Consider the following 20,904-nt stretch of genomic DNA (forward strand, 5'->3'; position numbering starts at 1 on the left):
AAAAGAGACTGTTCCGCATCTCTTAAACAGCAACCAGCCCTCATAGCACCATGGAGCAATGGTGCTGGCTGGATGGCCGGAAGGTGACTTTGTTTGTGTGTTTTTCCCCTCTCCCAGTTCTTTTGTGCACGTTTGCGCATTCCCCTGCTGGATTACGGGACTGAACCCTGATAGGGTTGACTAAAGGACTGTGCTCTTGTATAAGAGCTATAGAGTGAAGCATGGTTCTTAAAGGGACTGTACCCAGCAAAAGGAGGGAGGGAGACAAAGGGAAAGTTGTCAGGATGACCTGAGGATCGTGCCAGGTCACTGCTCCAGGACTGTCGGAGCAGAATTTGTTGGCCAGCGGGCCTGTGATGAACAATTTTTTTTTGGGTCCTAGGAGCAAGGGGACCTGGGTCAGATGGACCCATATTCAAAGGAACTTGAACTCTATGTTCCAGGGTCCCAACCGAGTGGGACCGAGGTCGAAATTGCAGAATTGATAAAAATGTGTTGAATGATTGTGTATTTTATATAAAACTGTGGTTGAAAATTTTAAAATGTGCATTGGTGTTTTTACAGGTGCTCTCATGGTCGGGACGACCATGTTTTAGGAGGGAAGCATGTAAGAGGGTAACCAGGACCTGGTCATGCACCTTTTCTTTGTGTGTGCACATAATGTTATATCCTGTTTTAAATGTGAACATGTGTTATGATCAATTGTCTGATGTGTCAGTTATAGTGTCAGTATAGGTTAGTGCAGGTAGGGTATTAGAATAGTAGAAGAGTAAGGCTAAGGGGGGCACTATAGCTTAAAGCAGATGTAGTTATAAGTTAGAAAAGAGTTAAGGGGTTTGGGAGATGCTCAGTGTGGGAGGAGCAGATTCAGTGAAGGACTGAGATCTTTTTCCTGGTTGCAGAGAGTTCTAGAGAGAGATGTGGGGAGAGAGAAGTTGGTGGTCCAGGGGACACCGGTGACACGGTCTGTCCAGCATCAAAGAACCCGTATTCAGATATTCTGAAACAGACATTTCCTAAACGTTCGGGACCTACGGTCCACAGGATCCACAGAGAAGCGTGTGTCCAAAAGCCTTTACTGAACTGGAAGTCGGACGGGAAATAGACAGTACGGGATTCTTAAAACTGCGAGAGTCTCATAGGCCAAGAGGGTCCGCTATGGAAGGGACAGTTCAGGACAAACGGACAGTGAACATCAATACGTACGGTGTATCAGACGATAACACTGGAAAAGTATCTGATCAATGCTACATGCTGTATGTAGTTGATTTCAAGTGTTCCAGTAAAGTTCTTTTTTATAAAACGGAATGGACGTCCCTAAATGTGTGTGCGGCGGTTCCTGAGGTGGAAGAACCGAAGACAGCAGAGATCTGCAATCAAAACGTGAGTGTTCTGCACCACACACGCAACACAGGAGAATTGCGACATTTATCTTTGTCAGGGGACCAGGGTATGGTAACACATCAGCTCCTCGCCACAACTACTACCCTGAGGTTCTTACAATGTGCAGGGAGACGGCCAGAAGGAATACACAGAAGGGGAGTCCCTCTATGTACTCTGGAGGTACCTGAGGGTTGGCTGAACCCCTTACTGAGTAAGCACAGGACAACGTGGGAAGTTACCCTGGCCCTGGTAACTTGGAGTCTGAAAATCGTGAGTAAAACCCTGAAGACTGCACCCCACTGTCTCTGTCAATTATTGCTGCTGCGCCATCACTCCCTGCACTACACTTCACCAAGAGTGCAACTTCATAACAGCAACATCTACACTGCTCTGGGCTAAGCTCTACCTGTGGAGAGCTAAACCAACTCTGCTGCATTCACACCAGCTCCAGAGGACCAGCTCCGCAGCGGCGGCTCCCTTTAGCCGCATACCACAGGTGGCATCACGAACTGTATATAAAAACTATAAATCCCCTGTAAATATTCCCCTTTTGATTAACCGCCCTGGATCACGGACCGGGTCACCGTCACTGTGACATCTCCCCTAGCAACGACCGGCCCGGCACCGAGTATCCCACGGCCCAGGGGTCACGTCATTTTTGGCGTCACGAACAGGATATAAGAACTATAAATCCCCTGTAAGTAATATTTCCTTTTATTGACCGCCCTGGGTCACGGACCAGGTCACCACCACTGTGACATCTCCCCTAGCAACGACCGGCCCGGCACCGAGTACCCCATGGCCCAGGGGGCGCATCAACTTGGTGTCACGAACAGGATATGAACCCACCTGTTATCATCGGGCATTTTGCGCCTAGAGACTGTGTTCTAAACTGAATATGGCGCCCGCCCCAGAAGAACGGGCGCCATTATGTGCATTATAAAGAACAACAGAGAACCTCCCATCGTGGGCCTGGTCCCAGAATGGGAGCACGCCCCAAGCAGCAGTAACAATGTACGTATATGTGTCCATCAAGGTGGGGGAGCTTCCCCCAGGTGTGGCCGACAGCAAGCATCCCTGGGACCACCCCAGAAAGGGGAGAGGAAAAAAGAAGAAAACTGAGAGACGTGGTGTGGTCTCAAGCAGTCTAGACAGACCGCACCCGGCAGGCAAGATGGACGGAGGTGAGACAGGAATTCCCGCCAGCGGCCTGCAGCTGCCTGAGACACCCCTCACCTTGGAGGAAGTGGTCTCAAAGCTGTCCTGGGAGGATTCGGAGTTTCTCTACGCCGGGATGGAAGACCTAAGCCGGCGGATGGAGAGGGCCCATCAAGCTGCCACCGCCAGCTTGGAAAAAAAAAAAGATGGAGAGAATGGCGAACAGGCAGCAGCCAGCGCTGCAATCAACAGGCAGTGCCCCAGTCTTGGCGGAGCCGGACCAGCGCCAGGAGGCAGAGTGCAGCACAGGAGCGGCCGCGGGAGCACGTAAGAGGAGTCTCCCTGTCCTGGGCGCTGAAAGCGCTGATCTGCTCCTGGGCCCCCTGCCGGAAACGTCAACCCCGGGTGCTACCGACGCAGGTCCACTTCTAGCCCCCCTTCAGTATCCTCCATCTCTGGGCGCGCAGGCCCTAGACCTACTCCTGGACCCGGAACCGTTAACCCCGGGCACCAGTGACGCCGGCTCGCTCCTGGGCCCAGGAACCACCTCCCCCGACACATGAGTGGGTGTACGGGCTCCTGCCCTGGGACTGGTCCGCAGAGGTGGAGGACCATAGCCTCCCACTGTTACCCGCTCCTGAGCCCTCAGCCATCTTAAGGAGTGAAGAGGACCAGTTCCTGTGGGATAACCCTGGGGGGGACCTCATGGGATTTCCCTGGGAAACTAGAGCAGAAGCTGCGCGCCGGGTGGAGCACTGTAAGAGGGAGCTCGAGCAGTTGGAGAGAGAACGGCGCATCCGGCGGGCACGCTGGGAGAGCATGGAGGCCCGGAATATGGAGGAGAAGGCCCGGGCCCGCAAAGACAAGGAGGCCGCACACGGTCCCCATGCCGATGGGACCGTAGTGAAATTCAACCTGGATGGAGGATAGGGTTTCATCTGGGATCCACAGGCCGAGACGGATCTCTTTGTTAACAGGAGGGACGTGGAGTCCCACCTAAAGGAAGGACATCCGGATCGGAATCTGTACCCTGGTGATCACGTCACCTACACCAGGCATCGAGGTGAGAGGGGCTGGTATGCCCTGAAAGTCCACAGGGTGGTGGAGGAGAGTGTACCCTCGCCATCTAGAGTTGATGACCCGGCTGGGCCAGCCTATTGTGGACAGGTGCTTCCCAGGAGGGAGCACCACTATTGAACTGTTTCTTTGAAAAGTACTGTATATAGTTACCCGGAAGGGTACAGCAAAAACACTGTGAGTTTGAAAAGTTAAAAAAGTTAAAGTGTGTTTATCCAGTTACCCGGTAAGGGTATAAAGAGACATTTAGGCTGAGGACTGTGAGCAGCCAAAAACTTTCCCTGTAAGTAGTTGCGCTTCTTAAAGTGCCCCTTATTGGTTTTATATGACAAGACTGACCTCAGAACAAAAACCCGTTTGGCGTGGCCGAAGACGTGGTCCAACACTTGGATCACCTATGGCCTGCAGCCACGCCCAGGGCCTATGTTGAAGGCTTTCGGACGGGTCCCTCATGTTGTTCAAATTGCACCTTCTTCAGTGAGATGGACACCTGGTTAAAGATCTCACTGTATCTGCTGAAAAATGTTATATGTGGAAAATGTTTTATATACGTGACGGCAATGTTATTAAAAGTGCTTTTATAATGTTTTAATAAAGAAACCTGCAACATTTAAGAAAATGTGCCTCCCATAAAGGGAAGAAAAGTTTTGTTCATTATCTTCAATGCAAATTCATTCTCAAAATTGAATGTCTAAAATGTGTTTTTACTCTGTTCCAGCCCGCGGACATGCTGTGTTTTACCAGGGGGGTATGTGGCGCCCCTGAGGGTTCGGTCGCCACAGAGGTACTGCATCTCACCCAGAGGTGTAGTATCTCACTCTCAGGTAAGGAAGGAGTACAGCCCGGGACCCTAACACCTGCATCCAACACTACACTACTCCAGACAAGCTGGAAGGGCAAGATGTGTCGCGCTTCCTGCTGAGCCCTGTCCCTGGCTGGAGTGGGGGGAACCAAAGTAGGGGGAACCATGAAGTGGGTGTGGGTGGAGGAAGAAGTTCAGGGGAGCACTTGTTAGGAGTAGTATAAATAGGGAAGCCATCTTGGGAGTGTGAGCAGTCTGAGAGGAGGAGTAGAGGGAGCAGGAGCTCTGCAGGAGCTCTGCTCAAGAGGAGGGCCTAGAGAGAGGCCCAGGACAGCCTGAGGAGGAGAGTAGCTGGACAAAGGCTCCAGGAATGTGAAAGGGACCCCAGGGGTACGGGAAGTGCTGGAGACCACCCGTACGCCCGAATCTGCCAGGCTGTGGAGGGGTCAGGTCGCACAGAGGGGACCGGTCCCTAAACTAGCAGAGTTCTTTATGCCTCAACTAGGAAATGGGAGGCTGCAGTATTTCAGGTACTGCAGCCACAATCTACATCTGTCTCACCAAGAAGGTGGCCATAGAGGACCCAGGGGACAGAGAAGAAGTTGCCCGACAAGGTCCGCGGTCACTGGATTGGGACACTAGGTGTGAGGTGCAGGGAGACGGCCAGAAGGAATACACAGAAGGGGGTCCCGCTATGTACTCCGGAGGTGCCTGACGGTTGGCTGAACCCCTCCCTGAGTAAGCACAGGACGACGTGGAAAGTTACCCTGGCCCTGGTAACTTGGAGTCTGAAAATCTTGAGTAAAACCCTGAAGACTGCACCCCACTGTCTCTGTCAGTTATTGCTGCTGCGCCATCCCCTGCACTACACTGCACCACGAGTGCTACTTCATAACAGCAACATCCACACTGCCCTGGAGCTAAGCCCTACCTGTGGAGAGCTAAACCAACTCTGCTGCATTCACACCAGCTCCAGAGGACCAGCTCCACAGTGGTGGCTCCCTTTAGCCGCATACCACAGGTGGCGTCACAAACTGTATATAAAAACTATAAATCCCCTGTAAATATACCCCTTTTGATTGACCGTCCTGGGTCACGGACCGGGTCACCGCCACTGTGACATCTCCCCTAACAATGACCGGCCTGGCACCGAGTACCCCACGGCCCAGGGGGCGCGTCACATACAAGGGACAAATACCTCCATACAATGACTAGGCCATATATTTCCACCACATAATGACCGAATAATAACACATACAAGGAACAAATATCGCTACACCATGGCCAGATCACATATTACCACCACATAGTAACCAAATAATACCACATACAAGAGAGAAACATGGCCACACCATGACCAGCTCACATATTCCACCACATAGTGACTGACTACTAAAATACTGATCATAAAAAAACACAATATTAATATTACCAAAACTATTATTATATACAGGAGCTCTGTACATAGTATACAGTGTATAGTGTCAGTGTACAGGTAATACAGTTATCACTAGTGACATTATACACAGGAGCTCTGTATATACTACAGTGACTCAACAGTGACATTATACACAGGAGCTCTGTATATAGTACAGTGACTCAACAGTGACATTATACACAGGTGCTCTGTATATAGTATATAGTGGTATAGGAGAAATAGATCCAGCTCACCAAACATCCAAAATTTAAAATTAACATTTTTTTATTTTATATACGTATATAAAAAAAATCCATCTTGATAGTGTGAACAATCAAAAATCCATATCTGGAATTAGGGAAACATGGGATATAATGCTGATTACCATACGCGTTTCAAACAGCACTTGTTGTTAAACTTGTTATAAATCTTGGTATTGGACTGAAGCCGCTGGAGGGTGAGCCAGCTAAACCCCTTTTTTTCTGTATATTACTATGTAGCATATAATTTATACTGTGATTGGCTGGCGGCTTTTAATTATTGTCATGCAGGAAGCCAGTGACTTTCCGTACAGCAATATATTTCAATTGAATGTGTGTCCTTGGATCCACATTCAGTTGAAAATTGCAACTGTAATGCAGCGGCTTGCGGCCCTGTGTGGGACTCCACTAGCCTGGAAGGCAGAGGATGGATCCCCTGGCATTTGAGATACCAGTAGCCCTTGAAGGCACGGAGGCCCCATCTGGGAAGCCTAAAGCTGCAGCTGTGGCAGAACTGAGCTGACTGAAGCAGCTACAACCCGGCAAAGGTAAAAACGCTGCTTGATGTGGACATTGATATTGTTACCTTGCTGAAATCTGTGCTTGGAGACAAGTGGGCATATCTGTCACTGGAAAGGCTCTGGGATATTATGTGTAACATGTCGGCGAGCCACTGAGATGGACTATGTTATGCGCGGTTTATGAGGTGTAATAAACTGCTGGACTACATGTTACCGGAAAAAAACTTGCATATGTGCTTTAATTGACCCGGTGAAGCGAGTACCCCAGCGTGATGAATAGCGCTACCTTACACAACTAAGAAAGTTTGGCCTGAACCCAAGAAAAAGAAAAAACACACCAGAGAAGGAATAATAGGAAATAGCAAAATGTAGCTCCTGACTGGGTAACATCTCATTGAAAATGAGGGTCTCGTGCCCAAATCGTTTTTTGACACTGAATATTGAAGTTGAGTGTCCTCTAAAGATGACATGGAGGGATTGTCTGACCTAAAACGTTCAATCTCAGACAGATCCAAATTGGAGCCAGATGAATCAATGTCGGTAGAAGTAAAGTTGAAATTCACACAAATCCTCTTTTGATAGTGATTCTTGGTCCTGTTATTTTTTAGGACAGATTTACGAAGAAATCATTGCTAATTGTGCACCTGTTTTGCTTTATAATTTTTATAATGCTTTATCATTGGCAGCACGGTGGCTCAGTGGTTAGCATTGCAGCCTCATAGCACTGGGGTCCTGGGTTCAAATCCCACCAAGGACAACATCTGCAAGGAGCTTGCATGTTCTCCCCATGTTTACGTTGGTTTCCTCCCACACTCCAAAGACATTCTGATAAGGAATCTAGATTGTGAGCTCCAATGGGGACAGTGATTAATGTCTGTAAAGTGCTGCAAAATTAATGGCGCTATATAAGTGAGTAAAATAAATAAATAGTCCTCTAAATCTCGATTCACTTGTTCTACCTCAGCCTTTCACAAGGATTTTTTGGATTTATTTTTATCAGGTGACATGATTCATTCTACTATATGTCGTAAACCAATTTTGGGGAACACTATTCTCACAGCAAATAGCTGTCACCCAAAATGGACAATCAATTTCATAGCCAATGGAGAATATTTTAAACGTAATGTTCTACTCCTGACTTGTTCACTGAACAATGTCAAATTGTTACAACTAGATTAAAGCACAGAGGTTACCAAAAATCTATTCTCCAAAATGCCATGCAAAAGGCCAATAAACTACCACGTACAGTGGTGGCCAAAAGTATTGGCACCCCTTCAATTCTGTCAGATAATACTCAGTTTCTTCCTGAAAATGATTGCAATCACAAATTCTTTGGTATTATTATCTTCATTTAATTTGTCTTCAATGAAAAAACACAAAAAGAATTGTCCTAAAGCCAAATTGGATACAATTCCACACCAAACCTAAAAAAGGGGGTGGACAAAAATATTGGCACTGTTTGAAAAATCATGTGATGCTTCTCTAATTCGTGTAGTTAACAGCACCTGTAACTTACCTGTGGAACCTAACAGGGGTTGGCAATAACTAAATCACACTTGTAGCCAGTTAACATGGATTAAAGTTGACTCAACCTCTGTCCTGTGTCCTTGTGTGTACCACATTGAGCATTGAGAAAAGAAAGAAGACCAAAGAACTGTCTGAGGACTTGAGAAACCAAATTGTGAGGAAGCATGAGCAATCTCAAGGCTACAAGTCCATCTCCAAAGACCTGAATGTTCCTCTGTCTTCCGTGCGCAGTGTCATCAAGAAGTTTAAAGCCCATGGCACTGTGGCTAACCTCCCTAGATGTGGACGGAAAAGAAAAATTGACGAGAGATTTCAACGCAAGATTGTGCGGATGGTGGATAAAGAACCTCGACTAACATGCAAACAAGTTCAAGCTGCCCTGCAATCCGAGGGTACAACAGTGTCAACCCGTACTATCCATCGGCGTCTGAATGAAAAGGGACTGTATGGTAGGATACCCAGGAAGACCCCACTTCTTACCCCGAGACATAAAAAAGCCAGGCTGGAGTTTGCCAAAACTTACCTGAGAAAGCCTAAAACGTTTTGGAAGAATGTTCTATGGTCAGATGAGACAAAAGTAGAGCTTTTTGGCAAAAAGCATCAACATAGAGTGTATAGGAAAAAAAAGAGGCATTCAAAGAAAAGAACACGGTCCCTACAGTCAAACATGGCGGAGGTTCCCTGATGTTTTGGGGTTGCTTTTCTGCCTCTGCCACTGGACTACTTGACCGTGTGCATGGCATTATGAAGTCTGAAGACTACCAACAAATTTTGCAACATAATGTAGGGCCCAGTGTGAGAAAGCTGGGTCTCCCTCAGAGGTCATGGGTCTTCCACCAGGACAATGACCCAAAACACACTTCCAAAAGCACTATAAAATGGTTTGAGAGAAAGCACTGGAGACTTCTAAGGTGGCCAGCAATGAGTCCAGACCTGAATCCCATAGAACACCTGTGGAGAGATCTCAAAATGGCAGTTTGGAGAAGGCACCCTTCAAATATCAGTGACCTGGAGCAGTTTGCCAAAGAAGAGTGGTCTACAATTCCAACAGAGAAACTCATTGATGGTTACCGGAAGCGGTTGTTCGCAGTTATTTCGGCTAAAGGTTGTGCAACCAATTATTAGGCTGAGGGTGCCAATACTTTTGTCTGGCCCATTTTTGGAGTTTTGTGTGAAATGATCAATGAATTGATTTTTGCTTCATTCTCTTTTGTTTTTTCCTTGCAAGCAAATTAAATGAAGATAATAAGACCAAAGAATTTGTGATTGCAATCATTTTCGGGAAGAAACTGAGTATTATCTGACAGAATTGCAGGGGTGCCAATACTTTTGGCCACCACTGTAAATAGCTGTTACACAAATCTAACTAATGTGACCAAAAAATATAATTCTTCTATCCCTGTGTTTTCTACTAGTTATAATTCACAATTTAGTGCAATAAAAGATATTGCTGCTAAGAACTTACCTATATTGTACCAGGATCCAATTTTAAATACCATGTTACGCCCTGGTATAAAATATGTCCCAGGTAGAGGTCAGACTCTGGGTGACCTTCTGTCTCCCAGCTTGTATCATACCCCTTTAAGTAGGAATTGGCTTGCACAAAATGGCTGTTTTAACTGCGCTGGAGCCAAATGCAATATGCGTCAACATACTGCTGAAATCTTTAAGGCAAACTCACCTCCTGTGCAGCTAAACACTTTATTCAAATGCATCAGAGCAATTTGAACTCCTTTTTGTTTCTTTCAGAATCGAAAGAGTCAATAAGCCTAAAAGAGGTGTTAAATGGAGAAATCTACTTCTAAGCAAAGAAGCTTTTTGGATTCTTAAAGCGAACACTAGATATCCCACAGGTATGAATTACCGCAGCGACCCTATGTATATTTAAGGACTTTTCTTATTTCTTGTTTTTTTTTCATATTGTATTTGCATATTCTGATGTCACTAACATGAGTGGGGCTTTTGGATTTTAAAGGAAGCGGTGACTAAGACCGCTATGACTAAGACTGCTGTGCGGTCGAATCACGTCAAAGGACCTCTGGTACTCTGTGTTTGTACTTTTTTTTTAATGAATATGAAATAAAGTAAGTTTTTCATTTTTAAATTGCATCTATTTTTGCCACTATTTTTTGTCTCTTTTTCATTTTTATTGTTTAAATTTGTATAGACCTTTTAAAACCTGTAGGTTGCCTGATCATATTGGGCTTTGATTGCTTATTACAGTCTTTCAATATTTATATTTATTCATTACAAAAACATTTACAACTTACAATGCAGTCTACAAGTTTGTAGATATGAAATATGTTTGCACTTTTCATGAGAAGAATTTACACCAAAATATTCCAAAATGTTCAATTCAATGTGAAAGATATAAAGGAGTTTGACAATGTATGGGAATTTTACCAAGCAAACCATTCTACTTTGAACAATTATAAGGTACTGCGATGGGGTCATCTGTGGCCCCAAGACAAATTCAATCAATTTCTTTGTCAAGAATTTAATGCATGCAAACATCCTGTGTTTACATGCAATGTATGCAGTTATGTCCAAAGCTCCCCCTAGTACTCACAACGAGATGAATTTAAGGAAAAACATTCAAAATTATGCGGGCTGTCAAAAACGTAAAAAAAAGCACATAGGAAATGGCCAAAAAAACACTAAGAAAAAAACACTACAAATTTACAAAATGCCAGAAAAAGTGGGAGATACTTGAAGCATTTTTCGCTTGAAATACAGACATTTTTTGCCACCCAAAAAAGATGTTATGTGCACATACCCTAATAGTAGGTATACACAGTTTTTTGATGGGCATTTAGAAAGATTCTGCTCTGAAATCCACATAAGAAACACTTCAAATACTCTTTGAATAAGCTTCCAATTTTCTGATTTTAATGGGAAAAAGCTCCTATACTGCAGACAGTGCTATTTTTCATATGTGTTTTGGAGCTTTCCCCATTAAAACAACCAGAAGCTTATTCAAAGAATATTTGAAGCAATTTTTTTCATGTAAATTTTGGAGTAAAATCTTCTTTTAAATACCCATCAGAAGACTGTGTGAATATACCCTACTGAGGAAGAGGTCAAAGAGGTTATGAGATTGGTGCTTACTGCCAAACATTTCACAACTCTCGCAAACTTAAATAGAGAGAGTCGCAGGAACGGAAGGCTACCTGTCTATTTCACACTTATTTCTGGAGTGTCAAATGGATCAAGAGACCTCATTCTCCTGAATTATGAGGCATCCAGAGATGTCTACACAGTGCAACATTAGACTTTTCCTGTTTCTGCTCCTCAGCTGCCGGCCACTACTGTTCTTTGTGGTGGCTGCTCAGATATACATAGTTAACCTGTCGGACAAGCATTTGGTTGGTGTTCACACAGAATGGCCACAGATTTTGCACCCATGAACCCCTGAATTAGAGGATTATCTGGTTTTCTTGAGGGCCAGTCTGACTTAGTCTAGAGCAAAGGAGATACATTGCCTCCGTATCGGCTTTTTCCATATCTGCCCTTTCCTATTCTGGAATTGCTCCCCAGTATCTGACTCCATGAAAGATATCAAAATTATACATGTATAGCCTTGAAAGGTAACATGGTGTAAAGAATAACTGAAAAAGGAAAGTTTTTGTAACTTACTTGCTGTGTGCAAATAATTGGTGAAGTCTCCGTGCATTCCTCAACAAGCACCGTGTCCAGGCTTCCTTTGTACAAACCTTCCCTCCTGCAGGTGATTTACATTGCATTCAGTCTCCAGTATGATAAACATCTCCAAATCAACAGCCCGTGCTATAGTAATGTAGGAATACCGGTTATTACCCAGATTTCAGGATTCTTTCTTTGTTTTCCAGTTTTGCAACACACTTAGATCAAAAGGTCATAAGTAGTGTTGAGCCACCCCCGTAGTGTTCGAGTTCGGTTCGGTTCGTCGAACACCCGTGTGTTCGCCGAACTGTTCGTCGAACTGTTCGTCGAACACCTTCGAACACCGTTAAAACCAATGGCAGGCAAACAAAAACACATAGAAACACATAGAAAACACCTTCAAAGGTGTCCAAAAGCTGACAAACTGCTCAGAAGACACAACTAACACATGGAAAAGTGACAAGTACATATAGTCATGCGAAAAGAAAAGAGGTGGAGGAGTAAAAGGAGGGGGAGACACAGATATAGGCATGTCATGCCCTTCTTAAATCCAAAAAGTGAGAAGCCGAGACGGCCAGTCCGCTCCTGCCCGTGCCACCTCCGTGTCGCCGGGTTTGTGCCAGAGCCGCGGTGAACCCTGACGGCCAGCCCCCCTCTCCCAATACTGGTGCCTGTCCGCTGGTGGGTCGAGAGAGCCCCCCTGTGGTGGAGGCAGCTCTAAGCTTTTTAATTTAAATTGTCCCTCTAATTTGAATGAATACACTTTAAATCCATTTACAAGGATCTATTGGAGGGCAAGTCTCATGCCAGCAGCCGCGTAATTCCAGCTCCAGTAGCGTCCACTAAAGCTGCTGCAGTTAAAAAGCTTTTATAAGGATCGAGCTCGGCTGTCCACCGCAAGGCATCCTAGTGCCAGTCCCAGCCCCTATGCCTTGGGGTGCCTCCTGATGCTCTTCACTAAGTATCCCGTGGTCTCGAAGCATTTCCTTTGAAAAAATTAAGTGTCCAAACTACAGGTGGTGTAGCTTGCTTAACAGCCGGGATAATCCGCTGACTAGCAGACACTGCTACTAGGCACAAAGTATTTCCTGGGCTAGATGCAGTTAAAAATTTGTAAGTAGATACTCTCGTTGGATGCTGAGAAAGCATTCCATAGAGTCTCCTGGCACGCCATATATGATTCTCTTAAAAAGCTTGGGGTAGGGGTCTAGGGGACCCTTTTATAGCCAAAATCACGGCCCTGTATCACAATACGTCACCTAGGCTGAAGATAAATGGAACTGTAGCACCGAGGGCTCGGTTGCTACAGACGTATTGCACCTCACCCAGAGGTGTGATATCTCACTCTCAGATAAGGATGGAGTGTGGATCAGGACCCGACACCTGCATGCATTACACCACATTGCCGTGGGGCAGGGCGACCAATATGCCCCTGAGATGGGCACGACAGTCCCTGTCCCTGGCTGGAGTGGGGGGAGGGAACACTGAGGAAGGGGAACCCTGCAGTGCAGGAGCAGGGAGGAAGCAGTTCCTGGGTGCATTGAGAAGGGAGTATAAAAGGTGGGCACCATCTTAGTTCAGTGCAGAGAAGTCTGAGCAGAAGTGGCAGGGAGCAGGGGCTCTGCATGAGCTCTGCTCCGGAGGCGGGCCTAGTAACAGAGGCCCAGGCCTGCAAGAGGGAGAAGGAAGGAAGAGGAGCGGAGAAGGCTCCAGGAACGAGGAATGAAGGGATCCCAGGGGTGCGGACGGGCGAGTCGCCACCGCACGCCCGAATCCACCTGCGTGGAGGGGTCAGGCCAAAGGGGGAGACCGGTCCCCGAACTAGTGGAGGCAGGAAACGACCCTCAGCTAGAAACCGGAGGCTCTGACATTTTATGTGGCGCAGCCCCTTGCTCCACCCGCTAGGAAGGCACCACATAGGGTCAGGGAAACTGGCGCCAAGTTTACCAAGAGGAGGCCCGAGGCAGCCGGACAGAAGTGTTGGTAAGAAAGGCCAGACAAAGGACACACAAAGGGGGTCCTGTGAAGCGCTCCAAAGTTATCTGGGAGTTGTCTGAGCCCCTCACCTGGTGAGCACAGTACGACGTGGGCAGCCGTTACCTGCAGACGTGGTCTGGATAATAAGAACTGTGAGTAAAGGCCCTGAACTGCATCACTGACTCCGTGTCGTTACTGCTGCTGCCCTGCACCATCACCCCCATCCTCCGCATACACTGCCCTGAGGCTATACTCCTCCCGTGGGGAGTTATGCTACGCTCTGCTGCACCCACAACACCAGCCTTAGCGGTCTGCCCTGTAGCGGCGGTTCACTCTGACCGCAATCCACGGGTGGCGTAGTCGGACATTTAAACATCAAAACCACATAAATAGTTCCGCCACTGGTTTGACCGCCCTGAGCCACGGAACCGGATCGCCGCCACGAAGACTACAACCACCAGCATCCACCAAAAAGGGTCCGGCTCCGGGTGTCCCAAGGCCCAGGGGGTGCGTCAGAACATTTTCATCACCTTTCACAATCACCAATGGGACAAGGCAGGGATGTCCTCTGTCCCCTCTCTTATACATCCTAGTGACGGAGCACCTGCTCTCATCAATTCGCCATAACCCCAATATTAGGTGGATTGAGGTGGGAGGCACCGAGTACAAGTGCTCTCTATTTGCTGATGATGTCCTAGTATATATCACTATATGCTATATGCATTTATGCATATAGCATTTATGCATACTTTATCGAAGTGCCATAATTTAGCAAAGTGCCCTGGCAGTTAGAAAATGGCATTGCTAATATTCATCTTTCTTCTCTTCTTACAGGTATATATTTTTCACTGCTTGTGTGATCTGTCCTGAAAACTGCATTATATCTCCATGCAATGCTCTGCAGCCTATCAATTTCTGGTATATATTTTTCACTGCTTGTGTGATCTGTCCTGAAAACTGCATTATATCTCCATGCAATGCTCTGCAGCCTATCAATTTCTGGTATATATTTTTCACTGCTTGTGTGATCTGTCCTGAAAACTGCATTATATCTCCATGCAATGCTCTGCAGCCTATCAATTTCTGGTATATATTTTTCACTGCTTGTGTGATCTGTCCTGAAAACTGCATTATATCTCCATGCAATGCTCTGCAGCCTATCAATTTCTGGTATATATTTTTCACTGCTTGTGTGATCTGTCCTGAAAACTGCATTATATCTCCATGCAATGCTCTGCAGCCTATCAATTTCTGGTATATATTTTTCACTGCTTGTGTGATCTGTCCTGAAAACTGCATTATATCTCCATGCAATGCTCTGCAGCCTATCAATTTCTGGTATATATTTTTTCACTCCTCTAGCTTTTTTATTCCATGATACTTAAAGGTCATCACACTTACTTTAAGAGTTTATGATCCATGCCGAGTTTACTAGTCTGTTTTTTTTTTTTTTTTTTTTTTTTTTTTTTTTTCCCCTGCACTTTATGGTCTCCTGTTGTCTTTTAAGCTAGTGATTGATTGTTAATGAGTTAAATCTGTGCAGATCTAAGCAGATACGTCCCTATATATTGAGACTTAGTTAAGGGGAGGCATTTATGCGGGGGCATTTATGCATATAGCATTTATGCATACTTTATCGAAGTGCCATAATTTAGCAAAGTGCCCTGGCAGTTAGAAAATGGCAGTTGGACAGGGCAGTAGACAGGTAAGACATGCAAGACAATTAAACAAACTTGCTTCCAGGTCATCTTTTTGGCAAACAGTATTCACCATTTGTATCTGTGCCATTTATACTCTGGTTGCTACAATCATCCACATTCACCGTTCTCCCACAAATGCGGCACACTTCATCCATATTAATCCCTCACTCCTCTCTTCTCCTATATACAGTTGTCATGCTCTCTTCACAATGTTATACCACGCAGATCCATTCATTCCCACCATACAACGCAGGAAACGCTCTCACAAATCACTCAATCATCTGCTCACTCTCTGTATCTTCCTTCTATTAGTCGCAGGTGATATTTCTCCCAACCCAGGACCCTCCAGTAATAATAACACTAACTCTTTCCCTGTTACATTCAGAAACCCTGCTAATCTCATTAAGATTCCCTGCATATCTTCTGTCTCATTCAACTGTGCCCTTTGGAATGCACGCTCAGCTTGTAATAAACTCTCTTACATCCATGACTTTTTCCTCTCTAATTCCCTCAACCTTCTGGCTCTCACTGAAACCTGGATCCAGCAGTCGGACACCACCGCCGCTGCAGCTCTCTCCTATGGTGGCCTACATTTCTCTCATACCCCGCGACCTGACAACAGATCAGGTGGAGGTGTTGGTCTGCTTCTTTCAACAAAATGTACTTTTCAGGTTATCCCCCCTGTACCCTCCCTTATCTTCCCGTCCTTTGAGGCCCACACAGTCAGACTCTACCGGCCCTTCTCCCTGCGAGTGGCGGTTGTCTATCGCCCCCCAGGTCCCCCCCGTCAATTCCTGGATCACTTTGCTGCCTGGCTTACAAATTTTCTATCCTGCGACATCCCCACGATAATCATGGGAGACTTTAACATCCCAATTGGCGATCCTCTTTCCCCATCTGCCACGCATCTTTTATCATTAACCTCCTCCTTCGGCCTTTCACAGCTTGCTAATTCTCCTACACATGAGGACGGGAACACATTGGACCTGATCTTCTCCCGGCTTTGCTCAGTACATGACTTTACTAACTCTCCCCTTCCACTCTCTGACCATAATCTTCTTTCATTCTCTGTCAAGAACTGTGACTTTACTCAAGACACTCCCACCGTCCACACTTATAGAAATTTACGCGCCATTAACACCCAGAAATTTATAAAAAGGTTGCAATCATCATTGGCCCCAATCTCCTCCCTCTCATGTCCCGAATCTGCATTGAAGCATTATAACAAAATAATGCTATGCGCCCCGGATGAAGCCGCACCTCCTACACAAAGAACAATTCGGCATAGACGGCGACAACCCTGGCACACGCCTCAAACACGTCTTCTCCAGAGGTACTCCAGGTGCGCTGAACGGCTGTGGAGAAAATCAAATCTGCCCGAAGATTTCCTCCACTATAAATTTATGCTGAAAACATATAACTCTGCCCTTCACCTCTCCAAACAAACCTACTTTAACAACCTCATCATCTCACTTTCCAATAATCCTAAACGACTCTTTGACACGTTTCATTCTCTCCTCAATCAAACAGCACAGGCCCCGACCACCGACCTCAGCGCTGACGATCTGGCTAACTATTTCAAAGAAAAAATTGACCATATCCGACAGGAAATTTTCTCCCAATCCCCAAATGTTATGCATGCTCCCCCCCGCAACATTGTATCTTGCTCATTTTCTGACTTCGAACCAGTCACGGAAGATGAAGTGATCAGGCTCCTTGCATCTTCTCGCCCTACCACCTGCACCAGCGACCCTATTCCCTCACATCTCCTTCAGTCCCTTGCTCCAGCTGTCACCTCTCACCTAACTAAAATTTTCAACCTTTCCCTCTCATCTGGTATCTTTCCCTCTTCTTTTAAACACGCCAGCATACAACCATTACTTAAAAAACCATCCCTCGACCAGAACTGCACGGCCAACTACAGACCTGTTTCCAATCTTCCCTTTATCTCTAAACTCCTGGAACGCCTGGTCCACTCCCGTCTAATCCGCTATCTCTCAGACAACTCTCTTCTTGACCCTTTACAATCTGGTTTCCGCTCTTTACATTCTACTGAAACTGCCCTCACTAAAGTCTCTAATGATCTACTAACAGCTAAATCTAATGGTCACTACTCCCTGCTGATTCTCCTGGATCTCTCTGCAGCATTTGACACTGTGGATCACCAGCTCCTCCTCACTATGCTCCGCACTATTGGCCTCAAGGACACGGTTCTCTCCTGGTTCTCCTCTTATCTCTCTGACCGCTCCTTCTCTGTGTCTTTTGCCGGCTCCTCCTCCTCCCTACTCCCTCTTACTGTCGGGGTTCCTCAAGGATCAGTCCTAGGCCCCCTTCTTTTCTCCTTATACACCGCTCCTATTGGACAAACAATCAGTAGATTCGGTTTTCAGTACCATCTCTATGCTGATGACACCCAATTATACACCTCTGCTCCGGACATCACCCCTGCATTACTACAAAAGACCAGTGATTGTCTTTCTGCTGTGTCTAACATTATGTCCTCCCTCTACCTAAAACTGAATCTGTCAAAAACTGAACTACTCGTCTTTCCTCCCTCCATTAATCTACCTGTGCCCGATATTGCCATCTCCGTTTGTGGCTCAACCATTACTCCCCAGCTACAAGCCCGCTGTCTTGGGGTCATTTTTGATTCAGATCTTTCTTTCACTCCTCACATCAAATCACTCGCTCGTTCATGTCATCTACACCTCAAAAACATCTCAAGAATCAGGACTTTTCTCACCTTTGACTCGGCAAAAACTCTTACTGTTGCTCTTATTCATTCTCGTCTTGACTATTGCAACGCTCTACTAATCGGTCTCCCTCTTACTAAACTCTCCCCTCTCCAATCCGTCCTGAACGCAGCAGCCAGGATCATATTCCTCGCCAACAGCTACTCAGATGCCTCTTCCCTGTGCCAGTCATTGCATTGGTTGCCCATCCAATATAGAGTTCGTTTTAAACTGATCACGCTTACCCACAAAGCGCTCCATGCTTCAGTACCCCCCTACATCTCCTCCCTTGTCTCAGTCTACCACCCTACACGTGCCCTCCGTTCTGCAAATGACTTGAAACTAAAATCCTCCATAATCCGAACTTCCCACTCCCGTCTCCAAGATTTCTCGCGTGCTGCACCAATTCTCTGGAATGCACTACCCAGGACAGTTCGATTAATTCCCAATACCCACAGTTTCAAGCGAACCCTAAAAACACATTTCTTTAGACTGGCGTATCACCTAAACACACTCTGTCCATCCCAGCTTTCCCCCATATTAAAATCTTCTTCAACTTCGGGTTCAAACCAACCATGCACATAAAAGCCTCTGTCAGGACTGCACACATACTGGCTGGCGACCAGTCCATATATTATTATTTATCCTATTCAGTATATCAAGGCTGCATTATACAATATATGTACTTTTTACCTTTTGTGTCTCCCCCACTTCCTCATAGACTGTAAGCTCGCGAGCAGGGCCCTCACTCCGTTCGATATGAGATATGCTTATTCTGTATTGTCTGTATAAGTCCCCCCTAAAATTTGTAAAGTGCTGCGGAATATGTTGGCGCTATAAAAATAAACTATTATTATTATTATTATTATCACTCAATCACATATATCCATCCCTGCTGTTATGGCTGAAATAGATCACTTTGTTACATGGTAAAATTTTAAAATCAATGCAGCGAAGTCTGAGGCCCTCGATGTCTCCCTCCCTAAATCCATATAGGATTCCATCCAGTCCAACTTTCCCTTTGCCTGGCCCTCACAGGGTATCAAATACTTAGGAATTCCTATTCATAGAGACCTCTCCCATCTATGTTATCTTAATTTTGGGCCCTTTATTGAACAATTCCATACTGACCACGGTTGGCAAGTTGGAACTGTGAGATTCACTACGTGCACCACTGGTATTTTGTGGAAAAGCACATGTAAGATTCTGCAACAGTCTCTGCTGATACTCCTGCATGCGTGCATCCCTTTCTATGGCAGGAATAATTTCTGCAAATTTACTTTTGTACCGGGGATCTAACAGTGTGGCAACCCAGTAGTCAGGATTATTTCTAATTCTCACAATTCGAGGGTCATGTTGCAGGTAGTGCAGCAAGAAGGCACTCATGTGTGTTGCGCATCCAGGAGCACCAAGTCCCTGTTGTGTTGGTGGCGAGGTAACAATCATGCTTCCTTCCTCTGTCCTCTCCCCCCAACCTCGCACAACAGAAATGTGATCAAGGTCTCCCTCATCTGATGAGTCTTCCATCAGTTCGTCCTCCACTTCTTCCTGGGCTCCTGCACCTTCCTCACTAGTTTGGCTGCTACCATGCGCCCTGGTAAAATCATCTCCCCCACCCTCACATGCCTACCGCCCTGGTGCTGCCGACCGTCTGGACCTTGCAGATGTTAGCCCTTCCGCATACAACTCCTCCTCCTCTACTTCCTCCACCTCCTCTTGTGCCACCACCTGACTCCGAATTCTGTTTAACATGTGCTCCAGCATGTAAATCACCGGAATAGTCATGCTGATAATGGCATCGTCAGCACTAAACATCTTCGTCGCCATTTCAAAACTGTGCAGAAGGGTGCATAGGTCCCTGATCTGAGACCACTCCTCCAGCGTGATTTGCCCCACCTCTGAATCTCGTTGGCCCAGGCTATACGTCAGAACGTATTGCACCAGGGCTTGTCGGTGCTGCCACAGTCGCTGCAACATGTGCAGAGTTGAATTCCACCGGGTAGGCACATCGCATTTTAGCCGGTGAAGTGGCAGGCCCAACGACTTCTGTAGAGATGTAAGTCGCTGAGCTGCGGGATGCGAACGGCAGAAGTGAGCACACAGCGACCGTGCCCTCTGCAGAAGGCCATCTAGTCTGGGATAGTGGGCTAAAAATTGCTGGACAACCAGGTTCAACACGTGAGCCATACAAGGCACGTGTGTGACATTGCCCCGGCGAAGGGCCGCACCCAGGTTTGCAGCATTGTCGCACACGGCCTTCCCTGGTTTCAGGTCCAGTGGAGACAACCATTCATGAAATTGGTTCTCCAGAGCTGACCACAACTCCTCAGCTGTGTGACTCACATTTCCCAGACATTTCAATGTAAAAACCGCCTGATGACGTTGAGCCCTACTGCCAGCATAGTAAGGAGGTGTGCAGGATCCCTTCTGCGCAGTTAGAAAGCTTGTGGCATGACCAGACAGGCTTTGGGTGCAGGTGGAAGACCGAGAGGAGGTTGAGGAGGCAGAAGCAGTGGAGGAAAAATGACATAAAGAGGATTGACGCACAACTCGTGGGGACGGCAAGACTTGGACAGCAGCCCCTTGTCCTGCTGTCACCATAGTTACCCAGTGCCCAGTCAGCGACATGTAACGCCCCTGTCCATGCCTACTCGTCCAAGTGTCTGTGGTGAAATGCACCCTGTCACACACAGAGTTTCTCAAAGAAG

At 46.4% G+C, this 20,904-nt stretch overlaps 1 protein-coding gene and 1 long non-coding RNA gene across 5 annotated transcripts in view; one reads left to right on the forward strand and one right to left on the reverse strand.

The window, feature by feature from the left end:
* LOC141166956 (beta-1,3-galactosyltransferase 2-like) overlaps positions 1-11,890 on the reverse strand; it is a 346,293-nt gene extending 334,403 nt beyond the window's left edge. For 2 of the 3 annotated variants that reach the window (XM_073654193.1, XM_073654192.1), the window contains exon 1: positions 11,782-11,889. The gene's annotated coding sequence lies outside the window, so the exon portion shown is untranslated. Of the gene's footprint in view, positions 1-11,781 lie in introns of all 3 variants that reach the window. The other variant, XM_073654195.1, reaches the window with a different exon arrangement.
* The window catches only part of LOC141166958 (uncharacterized), a 57,040-nt gene that overhangs the window by 15,642 nt on the left and 20,494 nt on the right, over positions 1-20,904 (forward strand). For both annotated transcript variants that reach the window (XR_012251367.1, XR_012251368.1), the window contains exon 2: positions 9,895-9,998. This is a non-coding gene — a long non-coding RNA (uncharacterized lncRNA). The remainder of the gene's footprint in view (positions 1-9,894; positions 9,999-20,904) is intronic.

The sequence above is a fragment of the Phyllobates terribilis genome, unplaced genomic scaffold, assembly GCF_046119375.1.
Source record: "Phyllobates terribilis strain yellow unplaced genomic scaffold, ASM4611937v1 Scaffold_11__3_contigs__length_659146591, whole genome shotgun sequence".
NCBI classification, from domain to species: Eukaryota; Metazoa; Chordata; class Amphibia; order Anura; family Dendrobatidae; genus Phyllobates; species Phyllobates terribilis.